Source organism: Myodes glareolus, chromosome 8, assembly GCF_982192425.1.
Source record: "Myodes glareolus chromosome 8, mMyoGla1.1, whole genome shotgun sequence".
Classification (NCBI taxonomy): domain Eukaryota; kingdom Metazoa; phylum Chordata; class Mammalia; order Rodentia; family Cricetidae; genus Myodes; species Myodes glareolus.
The window spans coordinates 102,094,122-102,115,326 of record NC_142033.1 but is presented as its reverse complement, the minus strand read 5'-3'; the positions used below and the strand labels follow the sequence as shown (position 1 = coordinate 102,115,326).

General features: G+C 44.1%; 1 pseudogene across 1 annotated transcript; it reads left to right on the top strand.

The window, feature by feature from the left end:
• Positions 1-5,033: 5,033 nt before the first annotated feature.
• Positions 5,034-19,892, top strand: LOC148121237 (transforming acidic coiled-coil-containing protein 1-like; annotated as a pseudogene). The gene is made up of 9 exons (XR_015738649.1): positions 5,034-5,109; positions 8,769-8,821; positions 11,508-11,633; positions 12,849-12,925; positions 15,037-15,080; positions 16,346-16,506; positions 16,870-16,976; positions 17,876-17,996; positions 19,503-19,892. The product of XR_015738649.1 is annotated as a transforming acidic coiled-coil-containing protein 1-like (transcript).
• The last annotated feature ends 1,313 nt before the right edge of the window (positions 19,893-21,205 follow it).

The following is a 21,205-nucleotide window of genomic DNA, read 5'->3' as shown; positions in this document are numbered from 1 at the left end:
ACTTAGGGGCCCCAGGCACAGATGAGGGTCAACACATGACCATCCTGATGGGAATCTAGCAACAAGCAGAGTCATGGCATTGAAGCTGGAGGTGATAGCTGACACTGATTCTCAAGCAAGACACAAACACAAACACACACATACACACACACACACACACAAAGAGAGAGATAGAGATAGAAATAGATAGATAGATAGAGAGAGATATTTGAGATTTCTTGGAATGGGTTTGGCTTTAGAATCCTTAAAATTCTGTGGCCCCATACTGACACTTTCTGTTCCATATGCAAATATGTTCACCCATGGGGGCCATTCTCATTCAAACTAAGCCACATATTAACCAGGATATGACTGAATGAAACTCTTGAGTAGCATCTCCCAATATCTGACTGTCGGTGTTCCCACCCTTCTGCTCTCCTTGCATTTTCAGAGAGCAGATGGCACCACTGTCTCTCTTGAGAGTTTCAAACCTGCACTTCCTTATAGATGTCTGGAAGACAGAAGAGACCTTTGTACTCCAATTTTATCCACAAAGAAGTTTCTTTTGTGGAGTCCTTCACCTAGAAGAGAACTGTTTGACTCTCTGCACCCAATTCGATATTTGAAAACACCTCACAAGATCAGAATGGGCTAGATAGTCTCAGAAAAAGAACAAATAACAGGCCTACCTCTCAATTCTCATTGGGAGATAGAACACACAAAACCATCAGTGGTCTACCTTATGTGACAATAGAAGTCTGGCCACACTGGCAACCTGTCAACCAAGCCAACTTGCTGAAAGAGGTGGGACATTCAACATTAGTGTCTTTCAGCCCCTGACTTTCATAGACTCAGCAGTCAATGTGAACATAAGTCCTGGACCAGTGCAGGGCACCATGAAATTTAGGGAGTGCCCCATCAATCAGATCCTTGTGTTGAGAAAGCCATCTAAATGAGCAAAGGGTGATTTTCATAGCTTTTTCATGAGGCCTTGCAAAGTAGGAGGAATAGCAAACTGCATGACTCTGACATGATCTCTTTCCTGTCATGGTGAAGCTGAATGGGAGGCAAGTGGGCAGGTAGTCAGAGAATTCAGGCTGAGTACCATGGAAGGTTAGAATGTGACACATATGTCTGGTTAGCTTTCTGTAAGCAAAGGCTATCTAGCCAGGGACAATGTGAAAGAAATCTGTTTCTAATAGACAAGGTTATAGAGTCCTTGAGGGACACCATCTAATAAAGCCAGGCCACTTCCTTTCAAAGACTTGAAGCCACCAACCTCATCTGACCTTCGGTCTTACCTCAGAAAAGCATGTGGTTACTTCTCTGCCCCTTTATGACAGCAAATCCACACTGCTCATCTTCACACAAGTCAAGAAACTATTTTTTTTGTTTTTTGGCCATTCTTCCTGATTCCCCAGGCTGCTCACCATGGCAGAAAATGGATTACAACCTTTAGTCTTCCTTAGTTTGCAGGCACTCATGAACACATTTAACTGTGAACATTTCTTGCTTCCCATACAGAGCTACAACAGGGAATCAACCACAACACAGGGTCAATTATTCATTTGTTCTGTTGACAATATGAGGCTTCTGAGAGATATCATAAGATGAGAATGTAGCCATCAAATTGCTTCAAGCATGTTTGAAGTGCTTGGTCTTCAAACATGAAAGCATGAACTCAGAACTAGCTGCCACATAAAAGCCTTGCATGCTAGTGTGAAGATATCCTACCTCTATAGGAATGGGAGGGAGAAGTCCCCTTTTCATCCTTGTACAGATGGTCTAGAGTTATTGACAATTTACAGGTTCGAGGAGAATCAGGAAGCAAAGTAAGTGTGAAACTTGAGAACCTTTTCTACTCACAAAGGAGTGAACATTGACAGTGCTCCAGAAGACACATATAAACCCAGACACATACAACAGTTGGGAGTCATAAAAAAGGGGAAGAGAAAAATACATGGGTGAAGGTTTCATCTTTTATAAATGATTGTTCTCATGTGCAGGATCTATTTCTCAACTTGCGATAACTGTGACTTATGACAGTAACAACTGTAAATGCTGTAACATCATTCTAGCTAAAAGCTCCTGCATAAGTATGTTTTCAACACACTTCAGATGAGTCTGCTGAAAATCACATGTCACTTGAATCTGTGAAGAACAGGAGGGTGTAACCTGTTGTAAGCTGCCTTTTTGGGACCACAACAGAATGTCAGCTCATAGCTTTTTGTAGAAGCCTTTTCCACACTGTCTCAGTACTATGGACTCAATGGCTACATTTGCTGGATGTAGGCACATCAGGACTATGTTCCACTCTCCAGAGTTGAAACAATGCTTTCCAAAACCTGATACAGAAATTTCTCTGTTATTTTATTATTATTTTATTAAAGGTTCACTTTATTTTTATCCTGATCCATCTCTTAACATTGATATAAAGCTATGATATACAGTCCCAAGTAAATTGAAATATTGCAGCATAACTTCTCAGTCAGGATTTTCTAATCCTGTTTGATTTCACTGTGGTAGGTATTTTTCAGAACTATTTCACACAAAAGTGTTGGCATTGGCTCTTGTAGCAGCCTGTTCTTCAGGGCACCTATGACACCTTATTGATAGCTGTGACTGAAGCACACAGACATGTCATGTCTACAGCATGGCCACAGGGACACCTGATGCTTCTTGACTGCATTGGCATGAGTAGTCTAGGAAATAGATAGTAAGGTCCTCTGTTCTTGGGGTCACATGGTTCCAGGGCTCTCATGGGTGAGAAGAAAACAGAGTGTTTGGAATGGCCAAATGAAAAGGAGACCTTAAGAGATGTAAAGCTACAATCATATTTGAAAACATTTATAGGTCAAGAGAAAAAAACAGGCCTAAGAAGGCACCTTCAGTTCAGATGTCCCTGCTTCATCTTTCCAACCATCAGCACAGATCTGTCTCAGGAAATTCAGAGACACAAAAAAACATCAGAGTTACTAGGGAAAGCATGGAAACCAAAGCAAGGGAAGCACACTCAGGAGGCAGAGGCAGGAGGATCTTTGTGAGTTCAAGATTGGCCTTGTTCACAAAGGGAGTTCCACGATAGCAAGGGCTGTTATACAGAGAAACCTTCTCCTGAAAAAGCAAAAGAAGCTTGAAAGAGTGGTGTCCATTCACTGCTTGGTAGGCAAGTATAAGTTCTGACTTCCTGTCTTCCTCCTCTCCCTTGACAAATAGGAATGGTGACATATGCTTGGAATCCCACCACTGGCAAGGCAGCCATGTGCTGATTACTGGGTCTCACTGTCAATGCCATCAATCTAGCAGAATCACTGAGACATGATATAAATGAGTGACCTATGTCAAATAAAAACAAGGTGAATTAAGTCAGTCTAGCAGAAACCATGAGAACTGATGTAAATGAGTGACCTGTGTCAAATAAAAAAGGTGACTGTGTCTTAGGAACAAACACTGAAGTTTTCCTGTGGCTTCCACATGCATATACACTAAAGGAATGTATGTGTACACAAACACAAGTGTATCCATATACATATAAGAAGAATCACAGACACACACACACACACACACACACGTAGTGGGGAAGACAGGAGAGAGATAGAATGGAGAAAGAATTATAAAGAATCAACATAACTTTTTGGACTGATTGGTGTGTCTAAAAGTATTTTGATTTTTGATTCTTTGAGACAGGGCTAGTGGCCATTCTGAAGTTCAATGAAGGCCCTATGTGTCTAATAGTGACCTCAAACATCTGCTCATTTGATGGAGGAGGATCATCTGTCTATTGTTACTTTCATTGGTTAATAAAGAGACTGCTTTGGCCTTTTTGATAGGCCAGCCCTTAGGTGGGTGGAGTAGATAGAACAGAACGCTGGTAGGAAGAAGGCAGTGAGGTAGTCGCCATGACTCTCCTTTCTGAGACAGCCGTGAGTTAGAATCCTCCCAGTAAGCCACCACCTCGTGGTGCTACACAGATTATTAGAAATGGGTTAGTCAAGATGTGAAAGTTAGCCAATAAGAGGCTAAAACTAATGGGTCAAACAGTTGTTTAAAAAAGTACAGTTTCCGTGTAATTATTTCACATAAAGCTAGCTAGGAGCCAGGTGGTGGGACATAGCCCACCGCTCCTTTTACACTCATTCTGCCTCTATTGCCAACTGCTGACATTACAGATATTTGCTTCTTCTTCCATCTGTCCAATGCTCCAAATCTATATCAGATACTGTAGCATGCTGGAGCAACACTCTCTGACTAAGGTATTTCCTGAAACCATTTTACAAATTTCATAAAGAGGGATTGAAAATGGAGGTTTCTCAGGACTGCACCATCCAGCAGCAGCTTTTAAATAATCCCTAGGCTGAGAGGTGGTGGCCCAAGCCTTTAATCCCAGCACTCAGGAGGCAGAGGAAGGTAGATATTCATAAGTTCAAGGCCAGCCTGGTCTACACGAGGTACTTCCAGGACTTTAGGACTGTTACACAGAGAAACCCTATATCGAAATACCAAATTGATGATGATGATGATGATATAATAATAATAATAATAATAATAATAATAATAATAATAATAAAATATAATCCCTCAGAAGGTTATATTGATTATAAAACTTTGGCCTATAGCTCAGGCTTATTACTAAATATCTCTTACATTTAAATTAACCCATTTCTTTTAATCTATGTGTTGCCTTGTGGTCGTGGCTTTACCTGTCTGCTTGTGTCTTGTATCTTGTGTTCTGACTCCTGTCTCACATGATTCTGCCCTTCTTTCTCCCTTTGTTTGGCTTTCCCACCAAGCTTTATTCTGCCTTGTTATAGGTCAAATCATCTTTTTTATTAGCCAATGAGAGGAATACGTGTTCATAGCATACATAAGGGTTATTTCACAGCAAGACCTGGTATCAATAAGTGGAAGAAGGATCTACTGTGGACTTGGAATTGCTGTGGATGCTCTCAACTTATGTTGTGTATCTTGGGTCCCTCTTAGCAGATATTCACATGAAGAAAAGTGTCAGAAATTTGAGAAATGTTTTCACAGGATAACAAGTATCAATGGACACCATGGTCACCTTCAATTCTCCACGTTCAGAGAGACTAGGGACAGAGCCCCTGAGAGCCTTGAAAGAGACAGTCCCTGGTAAAAATGAGAAGGCTAGGAGATATGCTAACTCCATGCAGCCAAACCTCTAGCATTTTGGTGACAGTTCTGGACAACAGGCAGAAAAAATCTTTGTTCTTCATCTTGGGTCATCATCTTTTTCAGGGCACAGATCAAAGTCACATCAACACAGATGAACAGATACCACTTAACCTCTAGTCTGGGGAATGAGATATGGACTTCCACATTCTGAAGAACATCCAGTTCATGAGAGCCACAGAGAGTGACATTCATGGTGAACATTGGGACTAAGAAACTGGAACTAGGGATTGTGTTAGGGGGATTTCTCAGATGGCAGAATACTTGTCAGACAACAGTGGGACCTACATCTGTGTCCCAGCACCAGCATATAATGTCGGCAGCACTAGCACACAGTGGTAATCCCTACTCTTGAGATTCTCAGGAAGGAGTCAAGGAGAACTGATGAGCCCCAGAAATGGTGAGAGACCGTCTTTCAAAAATCACACTAGAAGGCCAATGAGAATAGAATCATGAAGTTGAATTCTGAATCCAAGAATAAGTAAACCCAGAAGTGAAGACATCGGCAACTAGGAAACACACATACACACATGCATGCCCATGTGCACACACATACATACAAAATCCAAGTCATAATTGGAAAGGTTTCAGAAACTGGTCAGGATGTAACTGTAGGTACAAAACACTATGTCCTAGCAGCCAGTTGAGCACAGAATCCATGTTCATACTTGTCACACATAAATTTGCCTGCTTAAATCAGAATCTTCTTTTCATCTGACTAGAGTTTAGGATCCTTGCACTATGAAACATCTAACTAATAATCATAAACACAGATCTGTACACAGTCAACCAGTTCTAAAAGGAACCAGAAATAATCAATGCATTTGCTCATTGAGGGTCTCTTGCCCTATATTAACCAGGAAATATTCAGCAAATACAAAGCAACAGGTATCATCTCAGTGGCAACTGAATGACTGTGGTCCCCTTTCTAGGAGCCCTGTCCTGTCCCAATGGTGGGTTATCCTGTCAAGCCTGGTGCAGGTGAGGCACATGCATTACTGGCTGTCATTAGGAATTTTCCTGTCATCACCTAACAATGACAAGATATCCTCGTGTATTCATGTTTATCCAATAACTCCCCTAACCTCAACATGGAAAAGAACAATTCTGCATATGGCATACACAAAGTCCTTTGTTTATTTTATATGAGCCAGATTCAGGAAGGGTACACCACTCATTCTTAGTCTTGTGTTCCCACAACCTGAGAGCACTGGGAGGAGAGAGCAAGAGTTATATGACCCATGCATTTAAAACACAGCCTATGTACTGTGAACAGATTGTTTCCAGATTAAACAGAGCCTTATTAAACTATGGCCTAATAAATTGAACATATCTGTGCATACAAGGGCCATATCTCACATAATACAATTTATACTAAACATCCATTCCAGGCTCCCTGAGGATGTAACCAGAGTCCTGAAGTTGGCTGGCACAGTCCTGCAAATGACAGCACCTGAGCTGTGGATCCTTACAGCAAGCTCCTCATGTACAAATCACAGCCTGTCTGAGGGTCATAATGTCATCTGCACAAGCTTTGTGCCATTCTTCACCCTTGTCCTCTGTGTCTCTCTAAACCTTCCCTACAGACTAAGGACCAACTCCAGTTTTCCGTCAGCATCTTCAGAGGAAGGCTCAGGACACTGCTATTCCCTAGTGAGGAAACACTGATGCCAAGACCAGTTTTCGTGATTTTTCAGTCCTTGTGTGAGTGTGTGTGTGTGTGTGTGTGTGTGTGTGTGTGTTTCAGAGAAACAATCAGACAGTTCCAAAGGTCATCCAAGCATGCAAAAAATTTTCTCCTACATTTAAAGTTGATAAAAGAATGGGAGTCCATTGTGGTGGCACGTGTCTTTAATCCCAGCACTGTGGAGGCAGAGGCAGGCTGATCTCAGTGCATTTGAGACCAGCCTGGTGTGCAAAGTGAGTTTTAGGACAATGAGTACTGTTACACAGAGAAACTCTGTCACAAATAACCAAAAAGAAAAAAAAAGAATAAGAGAATGGGAATGGCAAAAGTAAAAGCTATGCCTTATTTTTCTGCTTTGAGGTGGAGATAAGGATGCAAGCAGGCTTGGCCATGATGTCGAAACTGCCATGTGGAGGGAGGACTTCCTATGAAGTGTAAGTCCAGTGTCTCATTAATGGGACAATTATTCTTCCCGTGAGTTATTGTGTTTTCAAATGAATCCACTTTTCTGAGTAGAGGCATTCTGGGGAGGGTATTGATGGGCTCAATTACATTAATCTAAGGGAGGAGATACAATAATATGTAAGAATCTAATATTTAAGGAAGACCACACTTCATGATTACAGCATAAATAAGAACTCAGCTTCCATTCTTTGGACAGGAGGAAGTAGCTTTAGATCACAGATCTCACCAAAGCCAAAATACCTCTACCTTGTCACACGGTACTGGTGTGGGAGAATTGTCTGTATTCTGTCAATCATATTTTAATAAAACGCTGATTGGCCAGTCAGGCAGTATAGGCGGGAAAGCCAGACAGGAAGTAGAGGTGGAGAAAAGAGACTGGGAGTATTCTGGACAGCAGGAAGCTCCCTCCGCAGTTCTGCCCAGACCACCGGAGACAAAATATGTAAGTTGCCCTGCTGGAAAAGGTACTGAGTCATGTGCTAACGTAGATAAGGATAATGGGGTAACATAAGTTATAAGAGCTAATAAGTAGCCTGACCTAATGGGCCAATCAGCTCTATAACTTATAGAGATCTCTGTGTGATTTTCTTTGGGATATGCTGGTTGTGGGGTACCGGGTGGGACAGAAACCCCAACAAGCTGGCCCCCATGTTACGGATGGCGTCAGCGTGGATAACTGACTCCACAGATAGCTTGAGAAAGCTTAGAAAAGAATAAAGCATGTTTTCTTGGTAGCAGCAATTTCTCGGGTCTGCTCTGCTTGCTAGAGGCAAGCAAATGCTCTCATCTAAGAGAGGCTTCCTGACTCAGCTTTAGCTGCAAAACTCTGTAGCTCTTTTAAAAGGTCCTGCCATGAAACACTTAAACGGTGTTGATGAAAAGCTGAACACATGCTTTTCGGTTTTCAGCCAGAGACATGCAGTGTGCACAGAAGCATGTATGGACATGCAGTGTGCTCAGATGTACGTAAGAGACATGCAGTGTGCTCAGATGTACGTATGACATGCAGTGTGAGGAGATGCACGTATTAGACATGTAGTGTGCTCAGATGCACATATTAGACCTGCACTGTGCACAGATGCATGTATGAGACATGTAGTGTGTGCAGATGCATATATGACATGCAGGGTGAGCAGAGGTACGTATCAGACATGCATTGTGCTCAGATACATGTATGAGACATGTAGTTTGCGCAGACGCATGTATAACATGCAGTGTGCGCAGATGCACGTAGGAGACTTTCACTGACACATTTTAGTCATGTGGCTAACTCTGCAAGCCTGTGGGCTATTTAATACTAGAGTTGAAGAAAGCCAGCACACCTTTTAGGAATCTTTACGTTCTGTGTTCTGTTGTTCCAAGCATGCACTGGAGTTGCCTTGTCTTCACCAGGAACATAGGAACCCATTCCTTGCAATCCGTGTGAAAATGGCTTTCTTTCTTTCAGGCTTAGAGAAGGAGACATGCCAGAAGATGGAGAAAGAGGAGTCAGCCGTGCATGTAAGTTCCCAACTTGAAGGGGTGGAGTATGTTTCTTTCACCTTGTTTAGAGCCCAGACTAATTTGATTCAGTAAATTCTAGTTAATATTAGGTGATGGGGGAGGAAGAAATGTGTGACTGGCTAGACGACTCAGCAGGTAGAATTGACCACCCACACAATGGTGGAATGACAGAATGGACTCCAGACTTGTCCTTTGACCTCTGTATGAACACTGTGCTACACAAGCTCACACTCTTGCTCATATACACATTCTATACAGTTTCCTCATCTGCAGATCTGACTGTTTGTGCATAATCTTTACACAACCACTAGCCCCATGTGACTGTGGGCAAATTGAACTGTTAGTCTGAATTGAGATGCCTTATAAAATATGAAATACAGATCAGCCTTTGAGACTGAGTACACGAAAAGAGAACAGTTAGTAAATGTCTCAGGAAGTGGGATACAGTCTGTGATGGTGGAGCACAGGCAGTGGGATACAGTCCATGATGATGGAGTTGACTGAGGATTCTGACATACAAATAATAAAAACTCACAAAAACTGACCATAAAATGTGTATCAGTGTAGCACCAGAAAAATAAAGTCAGTTTGCCCCAGTGAATTATCTGCCTAGGTAAGTTGTATCAAAAACTATAAGGTGAGAAAGTTTTATGGTGCCAGCTGCAACCCAGAGCCTTGAGCTCGCTAGGCAGCATTCTCTACCCGGGAGCCCCAACCCAGGAGTTTCTCTATAGGAACTGGACCCAGTGGTTTCAGTATCCAGGGATAGATGGGCATTCTACTGCTAAGGAACAGATTGCTCCAAAATTTAGAGGCTAAAATAACATTTATTAGTTCATTGTTCCTATGAGTTAGGAATCTTTGGGGGGTTTGCCAGATTCCAGGATTGAAGGCATTTCTTGACTAAGTTATTGATCAGAGCTGATCTTTGGGCTTGGCTTAAGGTGGATTTGCTTCCAATCTTGCATTGTTATTGGCAGACATATCAATTCTTTGCTACCTGGGTCTTTTCACAGAGTATCCCAGTATGTAGAAAGCAGAGACTTTGTGGGTATCTTGCCTTAGTTAGGGTTTCTATTGCTGTAAAGAGACACTACGAGAATGGCAACTCTTACAAAAGACAATGTTTAGCTGTGGTGGCACATTTATATAGTTCAGAGGTTCATCCCATTTTCATGGGACATGGCGGCATGCAGGCAGACATGGTGCTGGAGAAGTAGCTGAGAATCCCACATCTTGTAGGCAACAGGAAGTAGACTTGAGCATATATAAAACCTTAAAGCCCACCTCTTTGTGACATACTTCCTCCAACAAGACACACCTATTCCAACAAGGCCACACCTTTTAATAATGTCACTTCCTATGAACTTGTGGGGGTCAATACATTCAACCACCACAGCAAACTTTGCCATATCTGAGGGGTCCCTGAGAGCAGCTTTCATCTAGGATCAACGAAATCACACAAGAGAATGGGTACTAGGAGATGTGGCATTTGAGGGGGGGATCCTGTTAGAGGTGACTCCCCTCCCAAGTGAGTCTGCAGAATGTGTGCTGCCAGGTGGTGGCATTGGAATTCCTCTTTTCTGTTGCCAAAGATAAGTTTCTAAACTGAACCTAGGGCTAAAGTCTATAAAGACTCCTGCTGAAATTACATGTGTCTTTTGAGCATTTGGAGAGATGCAGAGGCCAAGATGACCCAGAAAGATTTTAAAGCCACTGGTCAAAGTTATCATCAGATTTTCTGTTTGGTCTCTGTTTAAGCAAGACTGCAGGAAACAGACTGATGGCCAGACAGTAACTTCTCGGTTGTGCTCGCTCACACTCGGAGGCTGAGATTGTTTCCAGGGTCACTTTGACTGGCATTTTGGTTGTTAGGTTACACATATGCAAAAAACCTCATTTTCCTAGGTTTGGGGAAATTGCTTCTTTAAAAAAATGCTTTGGGGAACAACAGAATGCCAACTAAATATGGCTCTTTAGAACTGCAGCTGTCCTGGAAGGAAACTGGTCACCAGAAGACCAGAGGCCACCAGGAAGGAGCTACAGATGCAGCTGCAGAGCTGAACTGCCCATTAGCCCCTCTGCTCCCAAAGGCTTAACATAAGCACAGGTTTTATGTTGAATCCAGCCTCTTTGTGTAAGGGCTAATATGGGTGTGTGCTTGAGGTCATCACAGCGGCTGAAGTCCTTGGTGAGCCTGAGTCATTGAGAGGGAAAGATGAAGGTCAAAGGTCAGATAGATTTGCCATGTTTGAATCGTTGCCAGAGTGGTTAAACAGAGATACAAGCATCCATATGTGGATTGAAGGGTTCTCGCTCTTCTTGAAAAATTATTTGCATAAGATACATCCCCAGAAAATACCAGAAAAATGAAGTATTGGGACATGTTTCTTTTCCGCCTGGGACTCTATGGTAACCAACCACTTGACAATTATACTCTTCTCCTTCGCGAAAGAGGAAAGCTCTCTTGGGTTATCTGTTCCTCCAGCATACGCTGACCGGAGTAGTCACTAGTACCCCTTCCTTTAGTTAATCCTGCAACGAGATTGCTGGCTTAAAGCTGCCTTTCTCCTGCTTCTGCAAGCACATTCATAAAGGGTGTGGTCTGTGGTGAGGAGGTTGCTGAAGTATATCCAGGGTTAAACTAGAGACCAACCCTGTTAAATATAACCCTGTCCCACAGGGACTGCTGGAGTCCTCGTCAGAAAACGCCACCGTGACTGTGGCCTGTGGAGGTGAGAGCCCCCTGGATGGGATCTGCCTCAGCGAAACAGACAAGACTTCCGTGCTCACATTGATCAGGGAAGAGGTAATGTTCTCTTTCTGTCTGCAGAGGTCCTGTCTCTGCTGACTCGCCTCACATCAACCTGCAGCTTCCTATTCTCTGTAGCTTATGGTTCCTGTAGACGCCGGCCTTGGTGTTGGTGTTCAGCAAGCTGATGCACTGACTTTGTACCCTGAGGTGACAATGTAGTAGATGGAAGGAAATCTGTGTCTGATCAGTTGAAGCACACAGGGTCACTCGTGGGTTCTTTTATGTGTATGCCAAAGGAGTACCTGATCCCTCAAGGAGTTATAAGCAGTTAGGAGCTGACACATGGGTGCTGGGAACTGAACTCAGGCCCTTTGCAAGAGCAGCCAGTGCTCTTAACCTCTGAGTAATCCAGTCCCATCTCTATATTCTTCTTCTTTCTTTCTTTCTTTTTTCTTTCTTTCTTTCTTCTTTTTTTTAATGTACATTGATGTTTTGCCTGCATGTATGTCTGTGTGAGGTGTTAGATCCCCTGGAACTAGAGTTGTGAGCTGCCATGTGGGTGCTAGGAATTGAACCTGGGTCCCCTGGAAGAGCAGCCTAACCACTGAGCTATCTCATCTCTCCAGCCCCCATCTCCGTATTCCTGAGACCCTTTATATAAGCACAAAGACAGAAGATTAGGAAGAAGGGAGAACCTGAGAAGCGTGGTGGAAGGGAGGCTCTGGATGCCTGTTTGAGTCCTTTGCAGGGCAGACAGATCTGAGACAGGGAGTGGAGAATACTTCTAATTATCAAGACTGTCTCAGATGTGAAGCTGGGTTCTGGTCATTCACAGTGGGCTGCACCCTAAGCCCCTTCATTCTGACTCAGTTCTCACCATCAACTGCTGAGGCATCACTACAGAAAGGGGTGTGATGGGTGTTGTAGTATGTTAGTCTCGGCACGTGGGTTGCTGAGGCAGGAGGCTCATAAGCTCAGAAATAAGACAAAATTCAGAGGAGTTGAGAGTACCTCTTAAATGTGAGGGAGATGTGCCTTTCACCTCACCTGGTGGCCAGGCACTGTCCTGTTCACCTCACCTGGTGGTGGCTGTATTACAGCTCCCTGTGTAGCCGAGAATGTACTTTCCCAGATGTTTCTTATATACAAACACTGAGCTGTACAGTATTCCTAAGTGTTAATTGAATATCTTGTGTCAGACTTGGTCGTGTGTTATTTTTCAGTTTCTAGTAGATTGGTGAAGTAAAACAAAGCTGTATTATAATCTAGATAATCACCAAAGAGATCGAAGCCTGTGAGTGGAAGAAAACATATGAAGAGACCCGAGAAGAAGTCCTGGAGATGAGGTCAGTCTGGTGCTGGAGTGGGTGTGGATCCTTTGTGCGCTGTGGCTGTTGTCAGCAGTGTTCTCTTGTCACAGGATCCACGGCTGGCAGCGCGAGGGCTTTTGCTCTTAGCACTGTGCTCTGGGATTAAGAATGTCAGTGCAGTCTGGGCGTGGTGGCACACACCTTTAATCCCAGCACTCTAGAGGCTGAGGCAGAAGCCAGTGATCTCTGCATTTGAGCCCAGCCTATTTTACTTACCAAGTTCTAGGATAAGTAGGCTACAAAGAAAGGCCCTGTCTCATAAAAGGAAAAGAAGTCAGAGATAGTATTGACTATTTTCTTCAAATACCATAACTTCAAGGGTTATTTACAGCATCATCCATGAATAGAACTTAAATAATTCTTGCCTTTTTAAAAGAACAAAAGTCTATTTTAAAAATATCCATTTATAATAAAGAGTAATAAAAATTACTGGTACAGTCAATGATGGAGGTATTGAAATTAGTAAAAGACAAAATTAATGGGCTTTAAATAAAAATCTTTTAGCCATGGTGGTGATGATGATGGGGGCTTTCAAATTCCTGGAATTCCAGCACTCTGGAGACTGGGGCAAGAGGACTACGCCAAGTTTGAGGCCAGCCTGAGCCCCACAACAAATTCCAGACCAGTTGGGTACACATTTGTATCAGAGATTCGTGCCCTCCCCCAAAAAGAAAAAGGAAGTATTTTTTTCTTTTCCTGTCCAGTTTAGAAATTTAAGAGTCATTGTGTTACTAAAGATAACCTCAAAGAAGAGGAGAAAGCATAAACCTCACCAGCGAGTGAGTGCTGACAAGACGTTTTAAACATGACTGCTGTAATTTGTGGTTCTTGTTTTATTTGGTTTGGGGAAATGTCCTAGTTGGAGGCCCAGGCCCCACCTTTAGTGAGCTTACTGTGGCCACCATAAGGACCTTGGATGCAGAGTCCAGCACTAAGGGGCAGCTGCAGGGAGATCAGAAGAACCAGGCTTCACTGAGTGAAAGGCCAACACAAGGGCGTGCTCTTCATTCTCGGAATAAGTGAAATATTTGTGCAGTTGGACATAAGATAAAACTTGAAACTGAATCGGAGGAGAACAGAGCTTAAAAGGTAATGGTCCAGGAAAGATGGACTCAGGGTGGATCTCATAGTAGGAGCTCTGAGGAGCATCTTTAATTCAAAAAGATTGTCTTACAGTATTTAAATAGAAAAAGTAAAGATGGTTGTTTTAATAAAAGACTGAAAGAGACAGGCGTGTATGCATTTAATCCCAGTACTCAGGCAGAGTCGGGTAGATCTCTGTGAGCTTGAGGTCTACAGAGCAAGTTCCAGGGCAGCCAGAGCTGTTATACAAAGAAACCTGTCTCGAAAAAAGCAAAACAAAATAAAACCAAGAAGACTAAAAGGCTTATGTCTTAGCTGTCTTTCAGTTGCTATGAAAAACACCATGGCCCAAAGCAACTTGCAGGCACAAAGGGTTTCAGCTTATACTTTCAGGTCATAGCCATCATCAAGGGGAGTTAGAGTAGGAACTAAGGCAGGAATGCTCCTTCCTGGTTTGCTCAGCTAGCTAACTTTCTTATAGAACCAAACCAACTGCTGAGGGATGGCGAGGTGCTTTTCGTGGATTGGGCCCTACAACATCAATCAAGAGAAGTTCTGAGGGGTCAAGGGCCAGTGTGATCAAGATAATTCTTCAGTTGAGATTATCTCTTGTCAGGTGACAAAAAATATAACCAGAACAGTTTATTAAACACAAAGTGTCAAAAGCTCTTGGAGTTCAGGATGTGGTCCAGCAGTAGAGCACATACCTAGTTTGTGTGAGACTAGGGCTCCGTTCTTAGCACCCAAGACATAAGCTGTCTTCTTTCCATTTCTCTTCTTCCTTGTGCTGAGAACATTTAACCTTTCAGAACTTTAGTGAACCTAATGGATGTAAGGAAAAAAAACAAAGAGGGGAGACAGAGCAAAGGTGTGGTATTATATGTGTTATTAGGTGTTTGTGAATTTGTTTCAGACAGACTGTCTCTGACTTCCATTGCCTCTCTTCTGATAACAAAACAAGTTTTATGTTATGATTACAACTTACTACTATTTTTTCTTTCTAGAAAAATTGTGGCTGAATATGAAAAGACCAATGACCAAATGATTGGTAAGGAGAAAGGTTTTTTGTGTGTTTGCTTTGTTTTCTGAGAATGGGCCCTAGAAGCTATCTGAGACTGTCAAGTGCCACAGCAGTAGATAAACATGTGTTTTTACAGTTTTGGAATCTCTGGAGACAAAGCCAAGGCTGTGACTGTGTCTGTTTGTCAATTCTTTGGGAACATTCCAATTCCTACGTACTTTCTAATTCTCTGTAAATTAAATACCAAGTTCTTGTAGGTGGACGCCATCCTACTTTGTTATAGAACACTCGGATTTGCTCAGTCTGGTGCTCATTGCCTACCCTTCCACTGTTCATCTCCCAGCTCACCTTTCCCATCCTCTAGTGACCACTAAACCTTTAGGATCACCTCATTTAGACTCCACATATGCTGAGAACATTTAGAGTTTTGCTTCCTGTGCCTGGCTTATTTAATACGATATTCTCTGGGCTAGGTGTTCTTTTCTATGGGGACCGATCTGGTTTGTTCTCATGACTTCCTTCCATGTTTTCTCACCACTGTGACCAAATCCATGATTATAAACAGAAGAGAAAGGACTTATTTTGGCTCATGGTTTCTGAGTTCAGTCTGTAGTCACTGGATCCCATATGGTTGGACAGAACACATGTGTTGGAGGGAGTATGTGGCCAAGCAGAGAGAAGCAAGAAGGAGGTCTGGCAAAGACACCCTAGGGCAGCCTTGAACTCACTATGTAGCCCAGGCTGGCTTTGAACTCAGTGTTTCTAGGTCAGTATCCCAAGTACTGCCATGGCAACTATGTGCCTTTGCACTTAGTGAGTCTTTAGTCTGCAGGTTCTGATTCCCCTCCAACGGACCCTGCACAGAGAGCCTATGCAGAGACACTGTGACTTAGTTGTCCATATTGATCTTCCAGCCTCATTTAGTTGCCAGTCTACGGCTTGACTCTCACATGAATCCATTCTGACCTTCTAGCATTTAAGTATTGAAAAGGTTTCCCCACTGTCCACCCCAGCAGCTGCCTTCCCAGCCTAACCTTGGCCCTGGCTGTCAGCTCAGTGTGGCTCCCATCCCCAGTCCCTTCTGGGTACCTGCTCCAGTCTCTGCCCTGAGAGGCCCCTCTGTGAACACCAGCTCTGCCCCCTTGTGGCACATCCTGCTTGCCTCCCCGTCACTTGTCACTGTGTGTCCTCCCTCTAGAACAGGAGTTCTGGAGTGTGAGGACACCTAGGCCATGCCCCCGACTCATCCAGAGTCGGCGTTCACTTTGTCCCCTTTGGCTTGTGGTTCTCAGAAGACATGCAGAGGACAAACATGACCTCTCAGAAGAGTTTCCAGCAGCTGACGATGTAGAAGGAGCAGGCCCTGGCTGACCTGAACTCTGTGGAAAGGTTCCTTTCTGATCTCTTCAGGAGATACGAGAACCTGAAAGGCGTGCTAGAAGGGTTCATGAAGGTAGGTGTCCTTCCACCTTGTCTCCTGGGTGGCCATGTGGTGTCTTAGTAACAGGCAGTCTCTGCTGTCAGGGTGGTGGACAAGCTGAGGCTTGGGCTCCTTGATCATTTGCCTTGATAGTAGTAAAAGTGGAAGAGATTTACAAAGCAATATAAGTTAGGACATGGAGAAGTCTGTAGACTTTCTTTAGTGAGGGTGCAGAAGCCTGCTGAAGTTGCCATGGACTAAGAATTAAATACATCTCAATTAAGCAGACTTTCCTATTAAAAAAACAGATAAAACAAAAAACCAACCCTTGTGATACACTGTGCAAGAGAAACAAAGAGACATTCATGTTCGTTTTGAATTTTCCCTTTGGAACAGAATGAAGAAGCTTTGAAAAAATGTGCTCAGGATTACCTAGCTAGAGTTAAGCAGGAAGAGCAGCAATACCAGGCCCTGAAGATTCACGCAGAGGAAAAGCTGGACAGGCAAGAGCTTGTGAATGTGCACTGCACCTGCTTACTGCTGCAGGTGGAGGCAGACAGTTTGTCTACAGACAACAAAGGTGTACCTTTTACTATCTGCATTCTTGCTTGTGTGTGTGTGTGTGTGTGTGTGAGAGAGAGAGAGAGAGAGAGAGAGAGAGAGAGAGAGAGAGAGATTTTATTCCTCTGGTTAGAGTATAAAAAGCTGTGCACACACAGCATCCATCCCCTCTGTTTCTCACCGCTTAACCTTTAACCCATTAGTGTTGGCATTTTGTGGTTTTCCTCAGATGTACATGCTAAGTTCCTTAGTTTATCTGTGCTCATGAGGACCTTCTCCCTGGCATTTCACTGTTGGAAGGTCTCCGTTTAGATGGGTGCTCCTGCTGGACATCGTGGTCTTTAAACTCGTCCTAGTGCAGAAGTGCCATAGCAAGCAGCGCTGTAGACTCTTCCTTCGTGATAGAAGATGGGGAACTGGGGTCCAGCAAGCGTGGATTTATGATAATTGTAAAGACTGACCAGTCGTCCTCATTAGACATATGCTAAATGACACCCAACATTGTATGATCAATTGCAGAGTAATCCAGGCCACCATCGTACTGGATTGTTTAAAAGTTAGGATTGTTATGAAAAATTAAGTAATGTCATTTTCTCGTGAAATATAACTTTGGAAGTATGTTGAAGTATGTTGAAGTATTCTACTGTCAGGTGTGCCATGGAAATGTGCTTAGCAGTTTTATATAAAGCGCATTTTGTAAGTCATTGTTTCTGGGTTTTCCTCTCAGTTCTTTGAAATCTGGGTTTTGTGGAAGTCAGTAGTCAGTAGCCTGAGTCTGTTCCTCATGGCTAACCATGCTCTTCTGATTTCTCCCACAAACAAACCCAACTCTCCACCACAGAGCCAATGAAGAGATCGCTCAGGTTTGCTCAAAGGCAAAGGCTGAGAGTGCAGCTCTCCATGCTGGGCTCCTGGAAGAGCAGATGAAGGTGGAGTCCCTGGAAAGGGCCTTTCATAAGAAGGCACGCGGGTCTGTCTCAGGGGTCTTCTAGCTGATACAGAGGCATGGGCTGCTCTCCTCTGTGACTTATGTCAGTCCTTGGTGTACATAGCTTGACGTGGGTCTGGAGGAAGTTGACTTTTTCCTTCTTACACAGACACTCCAGGCCAGCTCATTTATGAACAGATTTGGGGGACACACAATATTAACCAAGGCTACGGGAGCCATCAGACACAGGCAGGGTTCCAGGGGGGACGTTGTGTTTTAAGTGACTTTCAGGGGCTGTAGCTCATCAGTTTTCAGAGCAGATGTGCCTTGCAGGGACACGAGGCCATGTCTGGGGCCTGGGAGATGCTAGTAGCCTCGGAGAAACTGCCACGAAGAAATTGAAAGCAGAAATAATGTCACCAGACTCAAGACTGGCTGCCTGCCTTTGGACATGCCAGTGAAGCAGAGAGACAAGGTGGAAGGCGCATGAGAAGGTGGAGGGCTCTTGCCCAAGCAGAGTTGGGTGTGCTTTAAAGAGACAGGAGTTGGGGGTTCCAGTCTGACACCTGCATCTCTCAAGCCTGCCTGCCTCTCATGTCTGCCTCCCTCACACCTGCCTTTCACTCCTGCCTCTCACACACCTGCCTCCCTCATGCCTGCCTGACTGGGTTTGGTGGTGCATCCTTGATCCTAATCCCCATCTTGGGATGCTTTTCAGTTCTACACATTACCTCCTCGGAGTATTTGTGGCAACACTTGCCCCCTTGGAGTTGCATATACACACTGGGTGAGCTGGAAGGGCAACTGCTCTAGGCCCTCTTGCTGATTCCTCTCACTATCCTGGGAGGAGACCTCGGTGATCAGTCTCTGTGGCACCAGTTGTGTTTCTCATGCTTGGTGAGTTTTGGCCTTGCTCTTTCTTCTTCACTGTTGAACTTGCTGTATCGCCACGTGTGCATTTGTGTAGTGATGTGAACTCGCTGCATCACCATGTGTGCATTTGTGTGGTGGTACAAGCTCGCTGCATCACCACGTGTGCATTCATGCAGTGGTGCGAACTCGCTGCAACACCACATGTGCATTCGTGCAGTGGTGCGAACTCACTACATCGTCACGTGCATTTGAGCAATGGTGCAAGCTCGCTGCATCGCCATGTGTGCATTCGTGCAGTGGTGCCCTTTGACTTAGAGCTTGTGTCTGGCCACCCTGACTCGGACTCTGGAATCCCAGTTCCTGAAGCTCTTGGTGGGTAAAGCGAAAACCATGTCCTTGTGTTTTAGCCCGCGAGCCACTCAATGAGAGAATCAGAAACTAAGGTGTGTGGGCTGACTTCAGGAGGGTTGATGGCTTTCCCCACCCTTAGCACAGTTAGTGCAGTACTGGGAGCACTCTTTGATGGATGGAAGGCATTTGGTCCTCAACCACAGAAGACTGGTGCCGGGGTGGAGAGGCACTAGGATGTCTGGGGCTCGTCTACCCACCGGCTTTTCTCTCAGAACACAAAGCAGCCTGCAAACCATATATATCCTCTCTCTTTCAGAATCAAGAAATTGAAGAACTAATGAAAATCTGTGATGAGCTCATCGCAAAGCTGGAAAAGACTGACTGAGATTCCTCCCGTGAGCTGTGCTGATCTGAGTCTGGCTGCTTGTGTTGTGACCACAATTATCTTGCCTTATCCAGAAGTAATCCCTCCTTTGCAGAGAAAAATAACTTTTTAAAAAGCACATGCCTGTTGCTGCCTGTCCCTCTGCAGCCAGAGCCTGGCTGGTGGGGAAGGAGCTGATGTGCCAGCAGGGTCCTGTGCACCCAGGCTGCTGCTTCCACTAGACTGGCTGCTGGGTCCAGCGTGTGCTTCTCCATCTACAGTTCACCTTTACTTTTCCTGAGTGTGTGAAATTTCTAATTTTGTGGCAACCATGTGGGGTTATCTTCCCAGCACATATTTGATATTTTCATGACCTGGTTAACCATTTAAATTTCAATATCGGCCGTTTTATTGAAGGAGACAGTTTGGCCCTGTTGTCACTAACAGTTTCTCAATGAGTCTTAAGTTCCCTTTTATTTCCAGAATTTCACTCATGCATATATATGTGTACCTGCTGCCAATTTACCCCTGAGGCATATTCAGATTAGGATTTTTAGGGAGGAGCATAGTTACATAAATCAACACAGATCAGATCCTTATTTCAAAGCAGAGCCCTAGGTCTAAAAGGCAGCTTCAGACTTTGTAGGGCTGAAAACACTGCATCGTTGCTTTGAGTGTTTCCCATTTACAGAGCCCTGGGTTCGATCCCCAGAACTACAGAAACTGGATGCTGTAGTGCATGCCTGTAATTCAGCACTCTAGAATCAGGGACAGGAGGATCAGAAATTCAAGGTCATCCTCAACTATGCAGCTACTTGGAGGCCAGCCTGGATTGTATAGGACCATGTTTCAAAAAAGGGGTGAGTAGAAGCATGGTTGCATCTTAGCTGTTGGGAGGGTAGGGCAGGAAAGCCATTGGGGCCTGGAATAAAAAGGCAGCACAGCACTAGGCAGAATAGACCTTTTCTCAGAAATCAAATGCCCAAACCAAAATTTGAGTCAGGGTGGAGAGATTGGGAATGTGAAGATCAGGGATGTAGGTTTCATGTCCAAGGAATACTTTGCTGTGCTGTTTGTTGCCCCAGTGTTTGGACCCTTGGGTCTCAGCATGGCCTCTTGTGCTCAGACTGAAAGTGGCCTCTTATATCTCCACGAGCAACAGCTGAGTCTCCCCAGATCTCGCATCTGATGGATGTGTCCACCTGGGGGCAGTTGGTCTCTAAAACAAAATCAGCTGTTATCTATTTGTAATACACACAAAAGGGGCTTGAGAAAGGGTCAGCTGGTTTGTTAAAAGAGAGGGCAGCCTAGGGACAAGTTTGGGGTGAAGGGCTATGGTTTTCTGTGTTTACTAGCATGGCACGCTTCAGAGACTTTAAAACAACAACACACATTTTCATGATGGAGGTGGACTTTAAAGCCAAACAGGTAGTAAAACGTCCTCCCCCAAGTCAGGTTGAATGCGGGGGAGGGCAGTGTGGGGAGAAGGTCCACACAGACAAACTGAAATTCTGTGAACACAGACTGGGGACGTTAACCCCCAAACAGAAATTTCCCACACTGCTGTCAGTGAGTTCCTTTCCATTTGACAGGCAAAACCAGATCCATTCAAGTTTTAATGCATTTTTTGGCCTTCATCATCTACCGTGAGTCAT